At 43.4% G+C, this 13,197-nt stretch overlaps 1 protein-coding gene across 1 annotated transcript in view; it reads left to right on the top strand.

The window, feature by feature from the left end:
• Window positions 1-2,039: 2,039 nt before the first annotated feature.
• LOC103737054 (E3 ubiquitin-protein ligase parkin) overlaps window positions 2,040-13,197 on the top strand; it is a 624,104-nt gene continuing 612,946 nt past the window's right edge. The window contains exon 1 of the mRNA XM_029565247.1: window positions 2,040-2,149. The gene's annotated coding sequence lies outside the window, so the exon portion shown is untranslated. The remainder of the gene's footprint in view (window positions 2,150-13,197) is intronic.

Below are 13,197 nucleotides of genomic sequence, written 5' to 3'. Positions count from 1 at the left end.
ATTATTAAGATGCAAAAATGATGAAGACATTTCACAAATTTCTCAAAGGAGCTAAACTATGACTCAGACAAAATCGAACTTGCCACGTATCCTGTAGATAAAGTTAGATTAGGAGCAGTCACCCCGGACATTCGCGTCACTTACGGTTGCTGTTAGGAAACCGAGCCATCGAGAAGTGCAGCCGAGGCTAAGCAGCACACAAAGAAGTAAATTCCCTAACTGGAGCTTCCTCTGAACGTTGACTGACATCCAGCCTAGTGCTGAAGGGGAGTCACCCTCCACATTCTCAGAATATGCAAGTGGCACTCAGGAGCAGGTACAGGGTTCAGGGTTTCTCCTGTCACCCAGTAATGTACTGTATAGATGTTTTGTCGTGGCAGAAAAATCTGGCCATGGGTACATTGGAAAGAGGACCGGACAAACACCCAGGTGTATGGATGCAAGGAAAGGGTGTGGGAACAGAGGCAGAGATTAGTATAGAAGTAGCTAAATTTACAGTCATGGCTGAGGAAGGAGGACGTGACCTAGATAAAAAGCTAAAATAAAAGATGTGTGCTATAAGATCCAGCTGGGAAGGAACTCCAAACGGGCTTATTTGAACATTCCAGCTGCCTAGCTCAGGGGTGGGCAGGAATTGTGGAATGCTGAAGCCAGACAGAAAGAGTGAGCTGACAGGCTGGGCAGGGGCATACTCCCTCCCACCCGGGTGGACCTGCCTGAGGTTGGTGTGTACACACTAGTATGTTGCTTGTCTCATTGCTACAGAATATTTGACAGAAGCAACTGAAGGAAGGGAAGGTTTTTCCTGACTCAGTTTGAGGTACATCATGGTAGGGAAGGGTTAGAGGCAAGAGCACGCAGTACCTGGTCACACTGCGCTCACTGTCAGGAGGCAGAGAGTGATGACAGCTGATGCTCAGCTTGATATATAGCTCCAGTTTAGAGTGGATCCTGGCACCTCAAGCTCTCCTAGGTGATGCTAGGTCCTGTGAAGTTGACAATCGATTCTAGCCATCACAATACCCATGAGTCTTTTCCTCCAGGCTCTCCAGGTCCCTTTCTCCACAAACTGCTCCCACTGTAAGGCCAATTGATGCTGACTGTGCTCATTAGTTTCTATTGTCAACATCCAGGAGGAGGGAGCCTTAATTGAAAAATTGCCTTGATCAGATTGGCCTGTGGCCATGTCTGTAAGAGACTGTCTTGATTTGATGATTGATGTGGGAGGGCCCAGACCTCTGTGAGCTAGCACCATCCTAGGCAGGTGGGCCTGGGTGGTATAAGAAAGTTAGCTGGGGCTAGAGAGATGACTCAGCGGTTAAGGGCACTGACGGCTCTTGCAGCAGCTAGCACCATCCTAGGCAGGTGGGCCTGGGTGGTATAAGAAAGTTAGCTGAGGGGCTAGAGAGATGACTCAGCAGTTAAGGGCACTGACGGCTCTTGCAGAGGACCTGGGCTCCATTCCCAGGACCCACATGGTGGCTACGAACCATGTGTCACTCCAGTCTAGGGGAATCTAATGGCTTCTGACCTCCATGGGCATTGCACGACATTTCCTGCATACATGCAGGAAATACACTCATATACATAAGAAACAAAAATAATCAGTAAACTATTTTTTTGAAATAACGCCCACTGAGAGTGAGCCAGAAAGCAACATCCCTCTTTGGTTCCTACTTGACTTTCTGCCTCGACTTCCCGCAACGATGGACTGTTACCTGAAAGTGTAAACTGAAACAAACTCCTCCCCAAGGTCGGTGGCTTTTATCACAGCCGCAGGGGAAACTAAGTCCCTGACCATGCAAAGAAGGCCTAGGGCTTCCCTCTGGGACCCTCGGGGTATTGCTGACCAATTCTAGAACAAACCAGGGAGTTCCTTCCCTTGCAGGATTGGTGGTTATTTATTCCTAGCTTGTGTCTAATGACAGATTCCTTCTTTTGCCCAGAGATCATTTCCTGCCAAAATGTTTAGAAAAGGATAAATGGCCAGGCCGGATCCATGTGTGTGACCATTTTTCTCATTTTTTTTTCAGGAATTTTTCTTTAAATGTGGAGCACACCCGACCTCCGACAAGGACACGTCAGTGGCTTTGAACCTGATCACAAGCAACAGTCGCAACATCACCTGTATTACGTGCACAGATGTCAGGTAAGGCTCTGGGGAGCAGTCCCCTCCATATCCCCCTTTCCCAGGCTCATCCTCCTGACACACCTTCCCTGGAGACCTCTCTTCTTGGTGAGTGTCTACCCTACTCTGATGGTGCTGCCAAATCTGTGCCCATTGTAAGGTGATGACATGCTTTACGATGCCAACTACTTGAATTATTCAGCCCTGAGATACCTGAAACGGAATATTTAAATTAGTGTCATCTTAGTTCATTTTGAAAGACAGACTCATCCATATCAGTGAGCTCTAAAATAGAATTAAAATATGATGTTAACATTGGGGATGGAATGACAGTTGACGAATGCCACCTGTTCCCGCCAGGGCGCGTTCTTTAACACAACTTTTCCGTGCACTTCAGTTCTTCCACGCGTTTTCCTTGTTCATATTGGGGCTTCACAGTCATTCTTATATCCAAAATGAAATCATGACTAATTTGGGACCCAGTTATTTCAAATCCCAGTGAATAAAAGGAAAGAAAGAAAATGTGGAGATAGTGTGTCAGCATAAAAGGGTGAAAAATGACTAGCGGTAAATAGTCACTTAGGAGCCAAGGTCAAGGGAAAGTGGAATCTAATCTGTAGAGTAAGCAGTGGACGGGGCGTTCCCTGTTCATTTTAGATGTACAGAATAAAAGAAACTAGCTTCAGCTTATAGTCTACGAAGTTAGCTAAGCAAAAGTGGAGATTTAGCCCCGAAACCAAAAAGAACATTGTAGTAAAATGCCAAAATAAGTTACCGAATAAAGTCAAAGAGTCCCTTCTTCCATGCTTTTAAACAAAAGCAGTCATTTCCATGTGGCTTCTCAGTTGGCCTTCGGGACTGAACTAGATGGTCCTTTAAAGTCGCCTCAGATTGCCCTGTGGGTGTTAATATCCCTAACATGGTATTTCTAATGTGGATTAACAGAAGCCTAAAAGTTTTAAAAACATCCACCAACCAAACCTGCTTCCAAGAAGGAAAGAAAACACACACTTCCCTTTCTGCTGGACCGTTAGTTACTGCTCTGGCAGGAAATGCAGTAATAGCCCCTGAAAGCGACAGCAGGCTCCACGTTTGGAGAAGCGAGTGACAGCACGTGGCGAATGCTTTCAACAGGCAAGGCAGTGCTTCCAGGGTTTCAGGAAGGAGGCCGGCAGCACTACAAACCGTGGCTCGCCCCTCTGATAGCAACAGCCAATTAAAGTAATCTTTCTTTGGAAGGGTTTTCAAAGGAAAAAGTCAAAATACTTTTCAGTAAGTCCAAGTGGAGCCCACCAGCCGGTATTTTAAAATCTTCCATGATCATTGACAAAGATGAATTTAGAATGTGAGTGAGGAGGGTCCAGAGAGACGGCTCAGTGGTTAAGAGCTCTTCCAGAGGACCCGGGTTCGGTTCCCAGCACCCACTTCAAGGGGCAGCTCACAACCACTGTACTCCAGCTCCATGGGATCTGATGCTCTCTTCTGGCTTCTGCATGAATTTGCATACATGTGACATACACAAGCACACATATGTATATACATAAATAAAAGCGTGTAAGGATCATATTGTCTGGCTGAAAGCACTGTCCTCTCATACCCTTTGTATTAACAACTGGCAACAATTTTTTTTTTAACAAAATAGGGCACTTCCCTCCCAGATAATACAGGGAGATAACTGGAGAAAGTATGTTGTTGGGATAAAAATTTCTGTTATTACTTTGAGCATTTTAATAAATAGAAGTGGGGGCTAGAGAGATGACTCGGTGATTAAGAGCACTGGTTGCTCTTCCACAGGACCCAGGTTCAATTCCCAGCACCCACATGTCAGCTAACAACTGTCCATAACTCCAGATCCGGGGGCTCCGATACCTTCTTCTGACCTCCGTGGGCACTGCACAACACGGGTGTGCTTTCATACCTGCAAGCAATACACTCATATACATAAAATAATAAAATAAATATAAGCAACTATATTCAGTCAAAATTCAAGTGTGTATATAGCCAGCCATTTGATTGAGGGAAGTCTGTTCCATAAGCAGAGGAATTCCTTGAATGAAGGAAAAAGAAAAGACCTCACTTTGATAAACTTGTGCACTAGGATGTCCCAAGTCTGTAAGGACACTCCAGTATCTCACACTGTATAGTGGTCATTGTCTCCCTCCTTCCCACAGAATAATAGTTCATTCTGGGTCAATGAGATAGCTCAGCATGTAGAGGGACTTGCCACTCAAATATGATAACCTGAATTCAATCCCTGGAGTCCATGGTGGAAGGAGAGACCTGATGCTCCAAATTATCCCTTGATCTCTGCATGTGTGATTCATGTTATACACACACACACATGCACATGCACACACACAAACACGGGGTGAGGGGGGAACAAACAGAAACAACACACACAGTATTAATAGGATGTCACCATGCACATTTATGATGAGCAGTAAAAATGTGGATCAGAGATCTGCAAGAAATTAGAAGACATAAGGCTGTGTTCATCAGTCACATAATAATGTTGTAATAGGGATACAGTAGGAAGGGGAGATTACAGACTTATTATATTTGACATGACATCATGCTAAGTTGAATATCCATGAAGGTAAAATTTTGAGTAACTGCCTAAGAGTCTCACGTGACAGTGCTCTGTCACCCTGGTATTGATCATTTATACTACATCTGGCTTCTAGAAAACCAACTAGACTGAAATCCATATGCTTTTAAGTTGATAAAGGTGACATTAGGGCCAACAAGATGGCTCGATGGGCAGTGATACCTGCCACCAAACCTGATGACCTGAGTTCAATCCCGGGGACCCACAGGGTAAAAGAAGAGAATCAACTTTCATAAGCTGTCCTCTGACCTCCACATTCAGGCCATGGTATGTATGAATGTATAAGAACACAGCACACAGCACACAGACAGACAGACAGACAGACAGACAGACACACACACATGTGTGTTTTGTTTTGAAATTGATGACTTTGAACTTCAGATTCTCCTGCCTTCATCTCTAGGATGCTGGGATTACAGGAGTGTGCCATCATACCCAGTTTATAAGGCTCATCCATGCATGCTAGGCTAGCACTCTGCCAACTGAGTTTAATCTCCAGTCTGAAGGTTACGCAGAATGTGACTGCTTACATAAACGTTCCATGGATATTTTATTTATTTTATTATTTTATTATTTCATTTCATTTATTATTTTATATTTTATTTGGTCTTTTTGAGACAGGGTCTCTTCTGTAGCCCCAGCTGGCCTGGAACTTGCTCTGTAGACCAACCTGGCCTTGAACTCACAGAGATCGGCCTGCCTCTGCCTCATGAGTGCTGAGACAAAGGGTGTGGGGCACCATGCCCTGCTTCCATGCATAGTTAAAAAGAAGTAATAGGCTAGAGAGATAGCTCAGCAGATAAGAACACTGACTGTTCTTGCAGAAGACCTGGGTTTGAATCCCAACAGCCACATGGCAGCTAACAACTGTTCTTAACCCCAGTTCCAGGGGATGTAACTCCAGTTCCAGGGGATCAGACAGTCTTTTCTGTCCTCACAGGCATTGCACGACACGGGTGCACTTACCCTACATGCAGGCAATACATGCATACACATAAAATAAAAATGATAAATAAAAGTTTTTAAAAATAAATAAATAATTGTAATAAATAAGGTGAAATTTAAACAAGTAGTAAGTGGGGCTGGAGAGACGGCTCAGTAATTAAGAACACTGACTGCTCTTGCAGAGGACCTAGCTTTGATTCCCAGCACCCGCATGGCATTCATAACTCCAGTTCCAAGGGATCTGACACCCACCACTGGCCTCCATAGGAATTGCATGACATGTGTGCACTTATACATATTCATGCAAAGCACTCATACACATAAAATAAATAAGGGTTTAAAAAAACGAGTAGTGATGGTCATATTGTCTAACTGTGCTTTTGATCTTATCCCAAAAGTCAAGAATTCATATTATCATAGTATGGAACCAACTGACTGCATGCTTTGCACCTACACACAGGGAATGGGAACAGGTTGGTGGTGGTATTAGACATTTTAGGGTTCTTTTCATATATTTGCAAAGTTCTTTTCAGAACTACTCGGTATAGACTGCAGCTGCCTGTGTTCGTGAGGGCTCCCTTTGCATCGTTCCATTCACTGAGCATGCTCCTGCATATTTTGGTCTGGACCATTTGATAAAGGAAGCATATTTATCACACATACTTGGTTTGGGGCGGGAGAGATAGCTCAGTGATTAAAAGTGAGTATTGTTCTTCCAAAGGACCAGAGTTTAGTTCCCAGCACCCGTGTCAGGCAGCTCATAACCACCTGAAACTTCAGTTCCTAAGGCAGCCAATGCCCCTAACCTCTGTGGGTACCTACACTCACATACCCACACAGACACACGTGCACATAATCAAAAGCAAAATAAATCTTTAAAAAATACTTGGATTTTAAATGATTAGTGGATTTAAGCATTCCTCACTTGCATGTTCTCATTTGTTATTATTGCTGTTATTGTGAGAGAAAAATGAAAGACTTTCTCAGCACAAAACCTTTTAGGAAAAACACACAAAACAGATCTGTTCTCAGAAATTCTTTTGCGTTCACCCATGAAAATACTGTGTGTCATTTATGATACAAGGTTTTCTGGCTTTTACATTTATGTTTAATCCTAAAATGTTAAGCCCTAAAATGTCTTCCTTTTGTCTTTATTTTAAAATTTCATATCCTCTGGGAAGTCGAATTAAATGTCGTCATTAAATACAGATCTTAGCAGATTTTCTTATCTATCTATATTAAATGGTTGTTTATTTTCGTATGTGGATCAATCATCCATCATTAATCAAGTTAGATATTTAGTGGAAAAGAAGAAAACAAACCACTTCTCCCTGTGCTGCTCCCCTAAGCCTGGCGAGCTCACCCTCTCCTCTCCCCATCACTGCTGCATTGGCAAAGCTGAAGACAACCTAAAAAGGTAACCGTGTTTGCAGTCAGAGTTTAGGCTTCCATAAACACATTTTAAACCCCAGCTCCCCACAGGACATTAAATCTAAGAAGCAATGCTACCTTGTGACTCCCCTCACTTCTATAATAAGAACTTACGGTTTTGATGTCCCTTTTGTTTGATATAAATAGCTTTATACTTTTCTTGCCTTCACATGCATCTCAAAATTCATTCACTTACTGAAGCAATGGATCGCATACTGAAAAGATGTACTCCGGCCTGGAGATTAGCAGAGATTTATCTCAAAGACCATTTGGACTCACTAGTCTTGGCCCTGGGGAGAGTGATTTAACTGTCATTTGACAATATTCTGATGCGAATTCTTTCCTTCACTTAACAAAGAAAGACAAGCTGTGGGGCTCTCGGTCCTGTTCCCTCTGGATGAATTTGTTATGTTTTAAGCTTCTCATGTCAGCCGGTGGTTTAATTTTGGTTAGTCGGTACCTGGCTTTTCTGTCATTCAAAATTAAATTCTTTCTTCATCTAATTTTTTGAGACATGACAGGGAAACCTTAACCAGCTTAACCCTTTCTTAATAGTTTGTGCTCAAATGGGACCTGCTAGTTTTCTCCAGGCTCTTAAGCGGGGCTCACCTGAGACCACTGTAGTTTTTAATAGAGCCCTTGTTGCGCACAGAGCTACATAGTTTTCCTATTAGATCCCATTAGTATGCAGATTTTCATGTGACAGTATCATTCCAGGGACAAAAGTCACCTTCGCATAAGTGCGGGGAATATCTTGCTCTGTCCATGTCGCCAAGATGGAAGAGAAAAGCGAATGACGCTGCTTACATAAGTGCGGGGAATATCTTGCTCTGTCCATGTCGCCAAGATGGAAAAGTGAATGACGCTGCTTAAGTGACTGAGAACACCACATTTTCCACAACAAATCGGAGGCTGTCGTGGAGCAGGATGGGTTAAAAAAAAAAAAAAGGAAACTTCAGAGATGGCTCTCCTCGCTTGAAGCAGGCTCCTTCACACTGCCCCACCCTCACGAGAGTAAATTCTTAATTTTCTGGCTGTTAGCCTGAGCCCTGAGCCTTCAATAGCTGAGCTATCCCTCTAGCCCAGTCATGAGAGTACATTCGATCACTTATTTCATTGTTTAAAGATTTATTTTTCTTGTGTGTATGTATTATGTATATGTATCTGTGTGTGTGTGTGTGTGTGTGTGTGTGTGTGTGTGTGTGTACACCTGGAGGCCAGAAGAGGGTAAAATTGGCATGTAGGGCTTACTGACCCAGAACTTTTTAGTTGCTGTAGTTTAAAATAATTTGGACTTACGTCTTATAGATGAAGAAAGCAAAGCTAAGATGTTTAAAATGTGCACTTAGTCATGACAGAAAGGTGTCCAACCAGCCACGCCACCGAAGTCTGCACCTTCCCTCATCCCTCCTCATTCTGTGGGGTCCAGGCTTTAGCTGTGCAGTGAAAGGCAGGGTTACCTGGAAGGCTGCAAGGTAGGCTTGCACGTGGAAGGGGAAAAGAAGCAGTCAAGTTAGACACAGAGGTGCTGAAAAGTCAGGCATGCTACCATGTGTTCCCATCTTTACAAACCAGTCACAGCTGGAGAAGCAGAGCTGCCTCTGGGCCATCCGGCAGCTCCATGAAAGGACGGGCTGCTTAAGGGCAGGGTGTAAGCTTGTGTACAAACATGGCTGATCATCAAGTGTTTCACACAGCACAACAGCAAACCCTTTCTATATAGAATGTTGTTCTCGTGTGTGTGTGTGTGTGTGTGTGTGTGTGTGTATTTATGTGTGGTAGCTAGTAGTGTATATGCATGTGCATGAAGACCAGAGTGCAACCTTGGGTGTAGTTCCTCAGATGCTGTCCACCTTTGGTGTGTGTGTGTGTTGTTGTTATTGTGTTTTGTTTTGCTTTAAGATAATGTCTCTCTCTGACTTGGACAAGCTTTTTTTTGTGGGTTCTGGGGTTCTAATTCAGGTCCTCATGCTTGCCAGGCAAGGTCTTTACTGACTGAGCTATCTTAGCAGCCCTGAGTAGTCTCACATAAAATATAATCACTTCTGAATTAATTGAATTTTCTAGAAGTCAATTAAATAAAAGAATAAATAGATGAGAAAGCAAAGTGGTGTATTTAGAAGCTATTAAGAAAAAGGGGAAAGCCCAATTTTGAAGCCTGAGCCGTAGAGATAGATTTCTAAGCCATCTTGTTTGGGGTCAGTAACTTATGAAAACAGAGGAGAAATATTTCATCTACATAGATGCTTTGAAATGTGAACCATGTCAGTTCTAATGCCAGGCAGTGACCTTCCGTTCTCCTGCTGCGAACCCTGTGGGGTTCAGACCGGAGCTGCCGCATCCACAGGGCTTCCGGGGGATGTTACAGGTGCTTGTGCATGAAATTCACAGGCCTTACCTTTTCATTTAGCTGTCACTGCGGGTGCACAGCAACCCCCGCTGGGAAGAGGAGGCCAGTATTGCAAATCCTCCCGGACCAATTTTGTATCCATTAAGGTCAACCTTGCATGTTGTAACTGGCTGGATTTTAAGCAGTTCATTTTCCGTTGATGGATGTTAAGAAAGAGGCAGCTCAATTCTGGAAGCATCCAAAAGGCCCTTGCTTGAGCTCTACTGACAGTCAAGGTTTATTCTTAACATCCATTTTCAACAGAAAAAAAAATTCCCATGTAATCTTTAAATAGCGGCATTTCACTTGAAAAACAAACAAATTGTTCATGGTTTCTGCATTTATTTTATTGCAATTTTATCTTGATAATTAGCCATCAGTTATAAACTAGGTGTGGGAAAGAAACTATTTCCCATTGCAAATAATGTTGGTGCTGATTCATTCCTTCAGGCAGAAATTTCGAACTGCCAGGAGCACTTCTAGTGATTAGCAGGCCCGTGCTCTTCCTTCAGTACTACAAACATCTTATACATGACTCCTAACTCTCATGACATTTAGAATTCAGTATTTGCAGATTTGTTAGCTCTGTAGCTTCCACAGCTTGCAAAGCTGTCTGTAACAAACTAAGTACTGTTTTCCAAAACCCTAAACCATAAAGTCATTTACTGAAGCAAGGTCATGTGCTGATTCTCTTTCTGTTCCTTCTTAATTTGACAGATTCTAAGTTCAGAGAAAACATGGACCGGAATCCTTTATCTTATATGTACTAGCTGTGGACATCTGTGGGTTTCTAGCTCCAAATATAGATTTTTTTTTAACAGTAAAAATGGTGAGTGCACTGTCATAAGAGCCCTAACCTCATCATACCCACACCTTAACATTCAGAAGTACACCCATGGACATCCAGCATGCTATGAGGTCACTGTCATGGGCAAAGCAATTATACATGAGCATCTGCTTTCTTTAACCCTTCCTTTTCCATCGAAGTTATCATAAAAGCCAATCAATCTTTTATTCAATATAATAAACTTCTGTGGCCCTGGAATCTTCCAGGTGCTCCCGGCTGAGGTGGAGCATTGTGTTTTTGGAAGGACTGGAGAGCAGATGATAAAGAGGTGCTCTAGTGACAGAGGGTGTGATGGAACTAGGTGAGCTGAAGCAAGGCAGGAGGTAATTACAGCTCTAAATTTATTCTCAGTGCAGCATGGCTGCAAAGAGGAGCCTGGATGCATTCCTTTGGTGTAAGTCCTTCCCTGTGGTTATTTTACTTGGCCAAGACAGAATTGAAAAGAAAAACACGGGGTCATGCTGTGCGATTGGCCAACATGTGCACTAGCATGAGCCTTTCCTGTTCTTTTACACCCAGCCAGCTAGAGACCCACACTCTCTGTTTAACTTGGAGCCATCTGAGTTCTTCTACCAAAGAACTGCCTTTTCCCATTACTACGGATAGAAAAGACCTGGTTGCCAAGGTCAACCTGTGACAGCTTGGGCTGCCAGTTCAGATCTATGTGTCAGGTTCCTCCTCCTGAGCTTGATCTGAATGTTCTTTATGATATTTTCACACTATATAGGACTGTTCCATATCTGCTCAATTGAGACCCATATATATTCCAGGGCAACCTGACATTATATGTCCACAGAGGCCAACAATTGTTAACATTTTCTATGGCTTTCACCATCTGTAGGACATGCTGGATGCATGCTGGTCTTACTACCCCCAGAGATGAACAGTGAACCTGTTTCAAACAGCAGAGAAAATAAGGTACAAAGAGGTATCACTCGCTAAAAGTCCTGTTTCTCATATGGGGAAAGAGGGGTGGATCAATATCAGACTCCATGATAATTCTGACAACAAAATTCATGGCCTTGGCTGCCATACTTTATGGCCTCGAGAATATATTCATTGCCTCAAAAACTGACACCATGGAGCTAGAGAGATGCTCAACAGGTAAGAGCACTGGCTGCTCTTACACAGGACCCGGGTTCAGTTGCCAGCACCCATATGGCAGCTAACAGCCATCTATGACTCCAGTTCCAAGGGATCTGACACCCTCTTCTCACCTCTGTGGGCATTGTACAACATGGGTGCACTTACACACATGCAGGAAATACACTCACATACATAAAAAATAAAAATAATGAAAACATATATTAAAAAACTGACATCATGACTTGTTTGGAAAGAAGGAGATTGGAAGGTAAGAGTGTGATGAGGACAATGTGCTTTGGATACAGGCGTAAATGTTGGGAAAATAGCTGTGGAATCACTGTTTCCACTCACCTGGGGTAAAGGCACCACTGCTTCATAAGCCAACTACAAATTCAGACTGTGGAAGATCACTCCATAGGGCTTCTGTGAGCATGCGCCTCCCTCTAGGAGAGTTAATGAGTGAAGTGCTTAAGAGAGGCTGTTCGGCGTAAATGTTGGGAAAATAGCTGTGGAATCACTGTTTCCACTCACCTGGGATAAAGGTACCACTGCTTCATAAGCCAACTACAAATTCAGACTGTGGAAGATCACTCCAAGATAGGGCTTCTGTGAGCATGCGCCTCCTTCTAGGAGAGTTAATGAGTGAAGTGCTTAAGAGAGGCTGTTTCTCAAAGACCCTGCGCTGGCAAGTATGGAGGAATTGGTGGCATTCCCTGGACAGAATGGTGTGAGACTTCAGGGAGCCATGGGTAACAGTGACATGGTAGAAGAGGAGTTTGGGTGTGCTGGTCAGGCTTTTTGTTGACATGCTGGAGAGATGGCTCAGCGATTAAGAACACTGGCCGGTTGTTCTTGCAGAAGACCCAGGTTCAAATCCCAGCACCCACATGGCAGCTAACAATTGTCCATAACTCCAGTCCCAGAGGATCCGACAGCCTCTTCTGACCTCTGTGAGCATTGCACGACACGGGTGAACTATCAACATGCAGGCAATACACACATACACATAAAATAAAAATAATAATTTTTTTTTTTAAGTTTTAAGAAAATACCTTAGAAAGCTTCAAGGAAGAAAGACTTGGTTTGGCTCACAGTCCCCCAGATTTGAGCCCGTTTTAGTGCAGACAGCCTGCAGAATAGAGCAGCCTACATCATGGTGGCCGAGACACAGGGAGCAGCAAGACTTCCTTTCTTTTATTCTCTTGAGATCCTGGACCTACGTGACAGTGCAGCCACATTCGGGTAGGTCTCGCAACATAGTGAATGCTCTCTGGAAATGTATTCACAGTCATATCCAAAGGTCACAATCCGATCAAATCGGCAATCAAAACTAATCATCCCATGACACTCACAGTCAAAGTTGTCACCAGGGACCCTGACATTCCATCATGAAGGTGCACACCAGGGTCACTGACGTGGAGTAAGAAAACCACAGAACAGCTTGTACCTTTCCCACTTGGAGTTTCCCAAGAGGCAAGGGTGTTTTTTGCCTAGCCTCTGCCTCTGGGCTCAGCCCTGCTCACCCAGATGTTACCTCGACATGCTTTAGAGATGGTGGCCAGGATCTATGGCACAGAGAAGACACACTGGGTGATATACAAGTAGTAGCCCTCAACCTTGTTAATATATGTACACTGTTCAATAATGGTTTTATATAGATAGATAGATGATTGATAGATAGATAGATAGATAGATAGATGATAGATGATAGATAGATAATAGATAGATAGATAGATGATAGATAGATAAATAGATAGATGATA

Source organism: Nannospalax galili, unplaced genomic scaffold (genome assembly GCF_000622305.1).
Source record: "Nannospalax galili isolate Female #2095 unplaced genomic scaffold, S.galili_v1.0 scaffold2271, whole genome shotgun sequence".
Lineage (NCBI taxonomy): Eukaryota > Metazoa > Chordata > Mammalia > Rodentia > Spalacidae > Nannospalax > Nannospalax galili.
Note: the sequence above shows the minus strand (reverse complement) of the source record. Positions and strands in the feature narration are given on the sequence as shown.